Source organism: Vicugna pacos, chromosome 4 (genome assembly GCF_048564905.1).
Source record: "Vicugna pacos chromosome 4, VicPac4, whole genome shotgun sequence".
NCBI classification, from domain to species: domain Eukaryota; kingdom Metazoa; phylum Chordata; class Mammalia; order Artiodactyla; family Camelidae; genus Vicugna; species Vicugna pacos.
In genome coordinates this window covers 54,904,438-54,914,758 of record NC_132990.1, presented here as the reverse complement: position 1 = coordinate 54,914,758, position 10,321 = coordinate 54,904,438, and the positions used below count along the sequence as shown (strand labels likewise).

At 38.0% G+C, this 10,321-nt stretch overlaps 1 pseudogene; it reads left to right on the top strand.

Annotated features, from left to right (window-relative positions):
* The first annotated feature begins 5,805 nt into the window (after positions 1-5,805).
* LOC102528252 (WD repeat domain phosphoinositide-interacting protein 3 pseudogene) lies at positions 5,806-10,106 on the top strand (annotated as a pseudogene).
* The last annotated feature ends 215 nt before the right edge of the window (positions 10,107-10,321 follow it).

Sequence of the window (10,321 nt, the reverse complement as noted above, 5' to 3'; positions counted from 1 at the left end):
AGTACTCAGACTTGGGGCCTCACACCTCTAAGTTGCAGACTCACTGCAGAACAGTAGGCTCCTGAAACATGCATGGCTGTATTGGACAACTTTTGTGCCTCGTCTCTGGTCTTCTTGGCCCACCTTTTAAGCCAACTATTGTTGCAACAACCAGCCTCATACAAATATGTAATCTGAGAGCACCTTAGCTTTGCTTGTCTGCATCCCTTCTGGTTTGTGCTCCAGGTCTTCTCTGACATTGAGGTGTGGGATGCTTGTAGGAACCAGGTGGCACTCACACCTGTGCAAACTGGAGTACCAGAGAATAAACCTCTGGTGGAACAATCCTTGACCATGGGAAATGGGAGCTGACACATTAATGCCTTCCTCTTTTTTCCTTCCAGGGAGCAATTTTGAGTCACATTCTACATTACTTCTCAGAAGATTCCAGCATAATCTAACCCCAGTCCCCATAGCAGTGACTAACTTGAGAACAACCCTTGTGCTGACTTTCCTCCCTTCCAGACTCCCAGATCCCTGACTCCTGTCCCCTGGGATTACTTCCCCTCCCCCAAAATTACCTGCACTCAAGTCTTTATCTCAGACTCTAATTTCTTGGGGGAAACCCAGGCTACCAAAATGACCTAGGTTCTCTGTATGTTTTACAACTGGAATCCCATTGTATTTCAAGGGACTTATAACTTGTAAATCTCTAAATCTGTTTAGAGGACATGCCAAAAAGTTGCTGACATGTGAGAAGCAACAGATCACAAATCAAAGCTGGCGACTGAGAGTATCAAGTGTTGTGATTTGGGTTCATATTTTAAATCTTCATTGTTTTCTCTATGATGTATATTCTGATCAGAAGCCACCCAGTTCTGAACTGATACCATGGTTGCAATAGCTATGGGTGATGAACATTCCTGTCTTTGGATTGTCCACAGAGGCCTCCAGAGTGAATTTTGTGAACTACATGTTAAGCCAGAGCAATTCAAACTCTCTAAATCTGATACTTGGCTTCATTTTTATGTAGATTTGCTTCTTAGAGTATGTGGAAAAATGAGAGTAGGGATAGCACATGATGATAAGAAGTCCTTAACATTCTAAAATCTTTTATTCCTAAATTTAGTTACACATAAAAACCACATGGAAAAAAAAAACTTTTTTGAAATACTAATTCTTGAGCTCTACCCCAAAGGTTCTGACTCCACTGATCTAGGCAGAGATCCTGAGATCTATACTCTTAACAGCTTGCCAGGGGATTCTGATACATGGCCAAATTGGGGAAACAGTGATCTAAATAATTCATGAAGAGATTTTAAGAGAATTTGTTACCTACTATACATTCTTCTACCATAGGGTTGGAAGTTCAGGCGTTTTCTAAATCACATTTCCTTACTTTCAAGTGAGAACAAGTCTTAACTTCTTGATTTGGGAAAGGAAGTTTAGAATTTAATTTTCAAAATAAAAGGTCTAATGTCATATGTTTTGATCTTTCTGAAACTTAACACTCAGAGGTAATTTTTTACATACTTTCATTACAAGCATCTATAGACAGGCTTAGTTTAAAAGAAATTATGTTTCAGTATAATCACATATAAAAGAAAGTTTACATAGTTAATTATAAATTCTTCATCAACTAATTAGCATGAATTAACTGTACAATTAAGATTTTGATTGACAAAGGCAATTAAGTTGATGCTCCTTCTCTAATATGCAGGTTCCTAAAGTATTCATTAACTAGTTTCAACTGAAAACATTTCCTAATAGACTTTCAGAGATGAATAGGGTATTCTTCTTTTCAGAAAGTACCTTAGTAAGTGAATACTCCTTGGTGTACAGGTGAATCCACAGCTGCTCCACACTGCTGACGAGCCAAAGGGAGTGAGTTCAGGTGCTTCATTAGCAAAAGGGTATGGGCCATTCCCTTGGAAACTGAAAACCCGTTTTCTGTTGTTGGTTCATTTATTTTGATTGGCAGTGCTTTTGTGAACAGAAAAAAAGTGATGGGAATAAATAAAATAAATAAAAATTTTAATAAGCATGATTATAAATATAAATTGGCTTCTTGATATAATTTTTGTTGGGTATGTCCCTTAGCTGAGGGATTTTCTGATGTGATGAACTTAATTTAGATGAAAAGAGGATTTCCATGAAAATTCAATTCATTCTTAGAATTGTAAAACTTGAAATGTGGCCAAAGAGCTCCTTTACCTCTCCATGGCAGAAATGTACAGTCACCGTGGAAAATAAAAAGGAAAATACAACTGTGATGGGTTCAATCAAACTGCAATGAACTATAGAAAAATAGCCAAATTCCTAATCTGAAATCTCTATTCATTCAATTATTCAGTCAACATATACTTATTTATTACCTACTCTCCCAAAGTAAACAGTAAGAATATATTAGTGAACAAAATCCCTGCCCAACTAGGGACTTACATTTTATATTTTTGCTCCTACTTTTTATTAGAAAAATTTCTGTGAAATTACCAAGGGTAACTGAGAATTACTTATTGTTGCTTGTCTGAATGTAATGTCAAAGCAGAAATGCACCTGAAATATGGTGCAGACTGCAAATAATAACAGTACCTGTGTTTCACCTTCACCTTCTTTTTGTTATGATTCATGGGAACACCAACAATACTTAGAAGTATACATGGGCTTAAAGAAATCATCCTATATCTAGAGACTGCTGAGTATGTGCTGCACCATTGATATAATTTATGATGTCTCATTTGGCTATGTATCTCATATTCAGAAAATCTCAACAGAGTATATTTTAAATGATGTGAATATTTGACTAGTACTAAACTGAGATAAACTATAATAAGGGTCTTTGAGAAACTGGAATCAAGTTAGCAGTTTAATAAGAAATTTAATTTTCTGAAAGCCAACTTTATAATGAGGCTGATTTAAACCTTTGACTCTCTCCAGAAGCAGTGATTCAAGTTCAGTTTCTTTTGTCTAATCTTGCTTTGCCTGTGACTGGTTCATTTACATCTAAAAATCCCTTATTATGAGTCCTAGAACATTTTATTATGATTCATTAATGGAGTTTAGGGCCCTCAAGGGAGTGGACACTCTTGGATTTTGAGGTATAGAAGCAAACCATGGTCCAAAATATTTCTGTACTAATAATAGGGCAAGGTGGAAGCTACCCTAATGCTGGTATGAAATAAAAGAAAAGGAGAAATAAAATCCACAGTAAAAGTGCCTCTGAAACAAAGGATGAATAATGACCATGCATTCTGGCCACTGTGGAAAAAGCAGGATTTTTGACAAGCCTTTTTTTCATCTTCCTTATTTTTATTTCCTTTCCTTTCTTTCTCTTCTACCTCCTCCACTTCCTCCGCTTCTTCATTCTTCGTCTTTGTCTTCTTTCTCCTTTGAGTTAAGGGAGGAAGGGGATATTCTATGATTTATACTGTGGGTCACTTTGGAATGCTCCTAAGTGGGAAATTTGGCTTTCATTTTTCTGTGCAAGCCGCTTATGCTATTGTGTCTAGACTGTAGATCATACTGCTAGTGAGAACCAATTAAGGACATCTGTGTTAAGACCAAGGCCACTAAGTGCACGATTATCAGACTCTGCTCATGCTTTAGCCGTGCACAGAACTCTACGAACAGTGGTGGACTGGTCAGACAAGCCTCTGGGGCTAGGGGTGAGGGTTCTGATTTAAAGTGCCTGTTGATTTCTGTGGTCTAAAGTACTCTCATTGTGGCTGACTGCAAGATATCAGCATGATGGAACTGCATTTAGAGTTAGGGAAGAGAGTCATTTTGCACTCTGCTTGTTTTGTGATCAGTTGTCTATTTTCTAAAGCCCAGAATGAACTACTAGGTGATTGATGTGGGACAATTTAAGTTTAAATATAAACAGCGTGTGTCACTATAGGAAAGAAAAGGGAAATTCTAACATAGAAATTGCGTGGGGAGTTTTTGTGAGGGTTTTAACTGAAATTGGGGGAACTATAATAAGCTCCCTACTGAAAGAACAGGGGAACTGGGCTTGAATTTCCTGGGACTGTTATTTCTGGTCTCCAAGATGAGGCACTATCAGTGCCTTCTGTTAACCAGTGTTTTCTTACGTGTTACCAGGAGTTACTTGCTACACCATTTATTGCAAAATATTTTGCCTTCCTCTTTCTCCAAGTGAAGGATTTACCTAGCTTTGGATGCCATCTGATTTACTGAGGAATAAATAGGGGAGTCTCCAGGTGATACATCAGTACCCAGATGTTCAGGGAGTCCATATCCATCTGGAAATACATCAATGCTCAGCTCAATAAAAGTTGCCTAAGATTTTCCAAGCCCAATTGCTGTCTGTTTTCTCTACATTATACCAGGTTTGCATGGGCTACAGCCTCTGGAGTAGGAAGAGTTCTTGAATTAGTCCTCAAATTAGAATCACAAAAATTTGGTCAAACTCATTTGTTATCACAAGTTAAGGTTTTTATTTAAGAAGCTGATATTATTGATTATTTAGTCATAAACTTTTAAATGAATCTCCATCTATTAGACAGATATCTTCATGAGAGCTGAAAGTAAGTTTTTTTCACCTAAACTTATGCTACCCCTTATCACTGCTTCCACTAGATATGATTCATTATATAACAGGATAATGGAAAATAGAATGCAACTCCTCTTAAATATTTAAATATGTCACCAGAACAAAAGCATATTTTAGGTGATTTGAGTTAGATTCATGACCTGAACGAAACAAATTAGTGCTGTGATGATTTTAGCATCAGAAATCTCTTAGTTCAATGATGTTTCTAAAATCTATTTAGTAACATGAAAAATACGTGTGTTAGAATATTATAAAAATTATAAGAATTCAAAGTACATGTAATTTATCACAGTCCTATGTGTAAGTTGTAGAAAATACCTGTATTATTAATATACAGTGGAACTATGGATATTTTTTATTTTCTAAATTGTGCATAATATGAGTATATTACATAAAAATTTAAAAATAATCACTTGGTTTGTAATTAAAACAATTACTGAAAGAAAATCAAAATCTTTAAAAATTTTGGCTCAGTCTCTATATGGGAAGGCTACCTTAATTTCTTTTTATTCTCATTACCTTTTAAACCCTGGATCAAGAATTTAAAGCCTGCCTTTAAATTTTCTCACAGAGAAAATTTATAGAGTTTTAGAAGTGAACAGACGTTAGTCCCTGTGATTTTTATTCATTCCCCAAATTGAAACCTTCCAAACCTTTTGTGTCCGTGAGTCAGTTTCTGATGACTTAATTTTTCAGGAAAAGTAGGGCAAAGTTTGATGATCAAAGGACAGTTTTCAGAAATCAAATGAGGTCAGAGATCACTGAGCAGATCCATACCATCTGGGAGGCCAGAGCAAACAAAGACGATTAAATCGTGAAAACACAATTTACCAGAGGCTTTGAAAGTTCTCTGAGGGTCACTTATAGCTTTAGGCCTTTCAATTTTAATTTTATTCCAAGTTAAATGAAGTTATTGTAATTTTAAATTATAAAATATGTGCTTATTTTAGAGGATACAAAATATGGGAAAAGAGAAAGATCAATAAAATTAACATTCTTAACCCATGAAGGCAAAAATGGCTAACATTTGGTTCTGTTTCCTTTCAGTATTTTTCCATGAATATTTTTGCTCACAGATAAAATCAAAATATTATAGTATGCACAGCTTAAGCTCCTATTTTACTTCTTAACTTCCTAACAGAAGATTTGTTCCACAATATTTCTGGAAACAATAAATAAGTTTAAATTGTTGGATCAGAAACAGGGAATTACATAATGGAGTGGAAAACCCATTCAGCTGGGAACTGAGAGCCATGGGGTTCAGGCCCCACAGTGTCCCTGTTTGGAAGTGCAAATATGGGCGCCAGTTTCTTTGGATGGCAGGGAGGACGGAACAGGTGAACTAGAATGAGTTGGTGCAAATAAATCACCTAATAAGGGTGTTAAAATACAGATTTCCTAACTTCAGCCCCAAATATTCTGATTCAGCAACCTTTAGGTAAAACCTGAGGGGTCTAAATTTTTAATGGGGACCTTGTGCGATTGTGTTGCAGAAGATTCTGGGACCCGCCATCCACTGAAAATCAATGGATTAGATCACACTTTGTTTTCAACACTTGTTAGGGAGGGGCTGGAAAAGTCCTTAGATAATAGAGGTCATCCTAGAATTATTAGCACTGCCTCTCTTGTGTCTAAGAAACCCAAGATAAGCAGGAACCCAGGGAAAGGGGTCGAAGGGCTATAGCCACATGCAGCAAGGCCCTCAGTCTTTCCCACCCAGCTATGCCAAGCATTCTTTACTTTCACAGCATCCTTTCTTTTCCTGTCTCTTCCTTTCCTGCATGCTTCCCATCACCTTTCAAGTCTCAAGTTTAGTTAATGGTAGAGTTCATACTGGAAGCTAGGTTTCTTGACTCCTTTCCAAGGATCTTTCTGCTGTACCATCCTTCGAATCCTGAATTTCAGGGTTGCTAAGCAGTGTTTCTTCAGGAAGCCTTTCCCAGTCTTTTCTGTGTTTCTGCAGTTACTCCCCCTGACCCTGTGAGCTTGCTTCTTTCCTCATATTTATAATACAGTTAGTTCATTTAACATCCTTCCCTACTAGACTGAGTTCTCCTAGTGCCAAGCACAGCACAGTCGCTGGCACAGAATATATACACAATAATGTTTCATGAATCAACAAAAAATCTTAAGGCATTTAGGGTTAAAAGGACATAGCACATCTACATGGAATGTTTTCCACCCCCTTTGGTTAAGCTCTGTGTTTTTTCAGATGCCAGTATTTTGAAGTTTCATCTCTTGTTAGGCAGTATTTGTAGTAATTCATCTTTTCTGAAACAGCAGGCGTATATCATTTCACTCTATTACGCATACATCTTGAGGTACGATTTCTTTTTGAATTTATTTCAACTGGTTGGCCTGATTTCCATCAGAGACTTCATTTTAAGTTGTTATTTTCTCCTCTAATCAGAATAACTACTCTGTAAAGGAAAGGAATAAGATGTTCGAAGAAGATAGTTATGTCTATTGATACTGTATTGAAATGCAAATGCAATGCAAACTAAAAGAAGTCAAGCTGCCAAATAATCTGGATCATTTCTGAGTCCAGGAGGAAAATTCAAATTACTCATTTTCTCTATAGCAAGCCATTGCAAGCCTCTGTGGGCACATTCTTTGAAAGAAAAACAAGGAAACTAACTACAGAAGTGAACTGGAGAATATTCATTCCTCATGCTTGGTTACCCAATGAGAACACCCACTGACATTTTCTAACATATTTTCAAAACTAAACTGTTATTTAAAAATCTATGTATCATGCAAATTATTTCTGAACCCTTTCAAGAAAATCCCAGCCCCATATTCTTAGCCTCCAAACTGCTTCCAGCTACCTGTGTACCTGTCAATAGACCTAAATAGTCACCTGTTTCATTTACCTGTTGGTAGTCATTGCCTTTGGGGATTCCCTTCCCCTTAGACTTGCTAAGAGGTGTACGGAATCCGTGTATAGCTCCTTGCTTTCTTGTAGAACTTGAACAGAAGGTTTTGTAACTTGAGAATTTCTTTGCTAACCTTCATCTCACTATGTTGTTTGGCCCACTGTTACCTCTCTAATTACATCTCTTCCAGTTTTTGTTATCCTTACTCCATTCCAGCTGCTTTGATCTCCTTGCTGGTCCAAAGCCATCAAGCACACACTCCTGACTCAGGGCCATTGTCCTTACTGTCACCTGTGCCTACAGGGCTTCTCCTTTCCCCTTGGAACTCAGTTTTGCCTACTCCCTCACTTCCCCCGGGGTCTTTACTCAAATATCAGCTAATCAAAGAGGCTGCATTCTTTTTTCCTCACTCTGATAGTTTTTTTAATAGCATTTATCATCCATTGACACATTAGACTGTTCTGTGTCTATTACTGTGAATCTGAATACACTAATGTGAGAACAATGACTGTCTTCTTTACTGCGCCTGCCCTAGCACCTAAAATAGTGCCTGGAGCGTAATAGGTGCCCAAAAGTATTTGTTAAATAAAGGAGTGATTGCTATGGGAAAAAAAGTGAGGCAGTTTTTGAAAAGGGTAAATGACAAAAGTTTTGAGACTTTTAAATAGCATTTAAAATAAAGTTCTTGACCTTTATACCTCAACTCCTTTGCAGACAGTTATTAGAACTAGTGATGTTTATAGACTCAGCTTTCATTTCTGAGAGGAATCCCACCATCTCTCTCCCAGTTCACACCCTTGACTTTAAAATAAAACTCTATTTTCTGTAGGAATGCAGATTGGTAAGTGTCAAAAAATTATGTATAAAAATGACATCATAAGTACATTCTGTTTTATAGCTTCGAGTTACATAAGACGAACACAAGCGTACTCATCCCTGTCAAAAACTAACGTTTATAGTGTGTAGCTTTGAAGGATAAAATAATTCCGTTGATAAATCTCCAATGATTAGACATTTAAGTTATGTCCAGTGATTTTTAGTTTTCTGAACAATACTGAGGTTTCCATTCATGTGGAGAAATCTGTAAATTCAACCATCGATACTTCTATCGCGTAAATTCCTCAGTGTAGAATTGTTATCTCAAAAAGCATGGCTATTTTTAAAGCTTTTGAGATATGCTCACAAATTCTCTTCTAGAAGGACTGTAGCAATTTATTGGCAGTGCAAGAGAGGGACTATTTATGGTGTCTGTGTTAGAGTTCTCCAGAGAAAAGGAACCGATAGGCTATAAAAGGAGTTTTATTATGAGGAATTGGCTCATACAATTATGGAGACTGAGAAGTTCCATGATCTGCTGTGCAGAAGCTGGAGACCCAGAGAGGCCGGTCATGTGATTCCATCTGAATTGAAGGCCTGAGAGCCTGGGGAGCTGATGATGTAAATCCCAGTTAGAGGGCAGAAGACAAATGAAATATCCTAGCATAAACAATAGGCAGAAAAGGGGGCAAATTCCTCCTTCTTTGGCCTTTTTGTTCTGTTCAGGGTGACACTGGATTAGATGATACCCACCCAAGTTGGGGAGGACGCTGTGCTGAGTTAGCAATTCAAATGCTAATTTCACCCAGAAACACCCTCATAGACACACTCAGAAATAAAGTTTCATCAAATATCTGGGCATCCCCTGATCCAGACAAGTTGACACACAAACTTAATGATCACAGATCCACTTTTTGTCAACTTGACGCTCGTACCCATCTCCTTAAACCATACTTAATCTCCAAATAAAAACATTAACAACAACAAAAATTTTAAACATTAACAAGATAATTCCACCTAACGTGGTGCAACCTGCATACAACCAAAAACCTACTAACCTTTTTACCAAAAGAGGAGTTCTTGACAAGAACACTCTTATTAAAATAGAACTTTCCTCAAAAGTCAAAGAAGCCAAGCTGAGGTGACACAGAATTGTCCTTTTGGACCCCATGATTAAGGTGTTTACATGCAGACACAATCCCCATCAGCTGCCTGCCTGTAAAACCTGCTATAACTCTAAAGGCCTTTGTGTTGTATGTCCCAGTAGTAATAATTCCTTGCCAGCCTTCCTGGACACATACATGAGTCACGTGCAGCTTATAGACCTGGCCAGCACAGAGAAGCTGCCAGTGGACATCCTTGTACTTGAGGGCATCCTGAGCTGCATTGCTGTCAACCTGGAGGGAAGAATTACAATCTGAAAAAGAGACTCATAAGAATATGTGCTATTCCCACCAGGGCATTTAATCCAGGAACTATGGGTGCATGGGTGGTTCAGTGGCAGAATTCTCGCATGCCAGGAACTATGAAGAGGATCTCAAGCAGAAAATATTTATCATAGTCAGGACACATCTCTCATCTGTGTATCTAATGACCATAGCACAGTGTACCTTTTTGCTGCCAAAGATCCAAAAAAGAAATAGTTTGATGTTAGCCAGTTTCCTCTCAAAATACTTAATTTCCAAATGGAGTTTTCCCACATTTCAGGTCCCTGAGGCTCTCCATGCGTTTGTGCTTTTGGAATGGAGCCAAATGCTGTCATTTCCATTTGTGCAGAAGACAGCTACTATACATATTCCTATTCAACTTCAGGGAGGAGTGAATCCAAGATGTCTGTGCACAGTTTCAGAAATGACCAGTGACAAGCTGTGATCCCTCACAAGGGTCCGCCATCAGCACCCACAGCTGATTGCCCCCTTGAAGCGCTAGGTGTGCCCCTCAGACTCCTCTGGGGCTGACATTGGCACACCACGGACCTGTGGGGAACAGGCTGGAAGGCACCACCACAACGACCTTTGGCGTCAAAGCCATATGTGGTCTTTTGTTTTCCTAAGGAAGGCTTTCTATTATTAAAAGA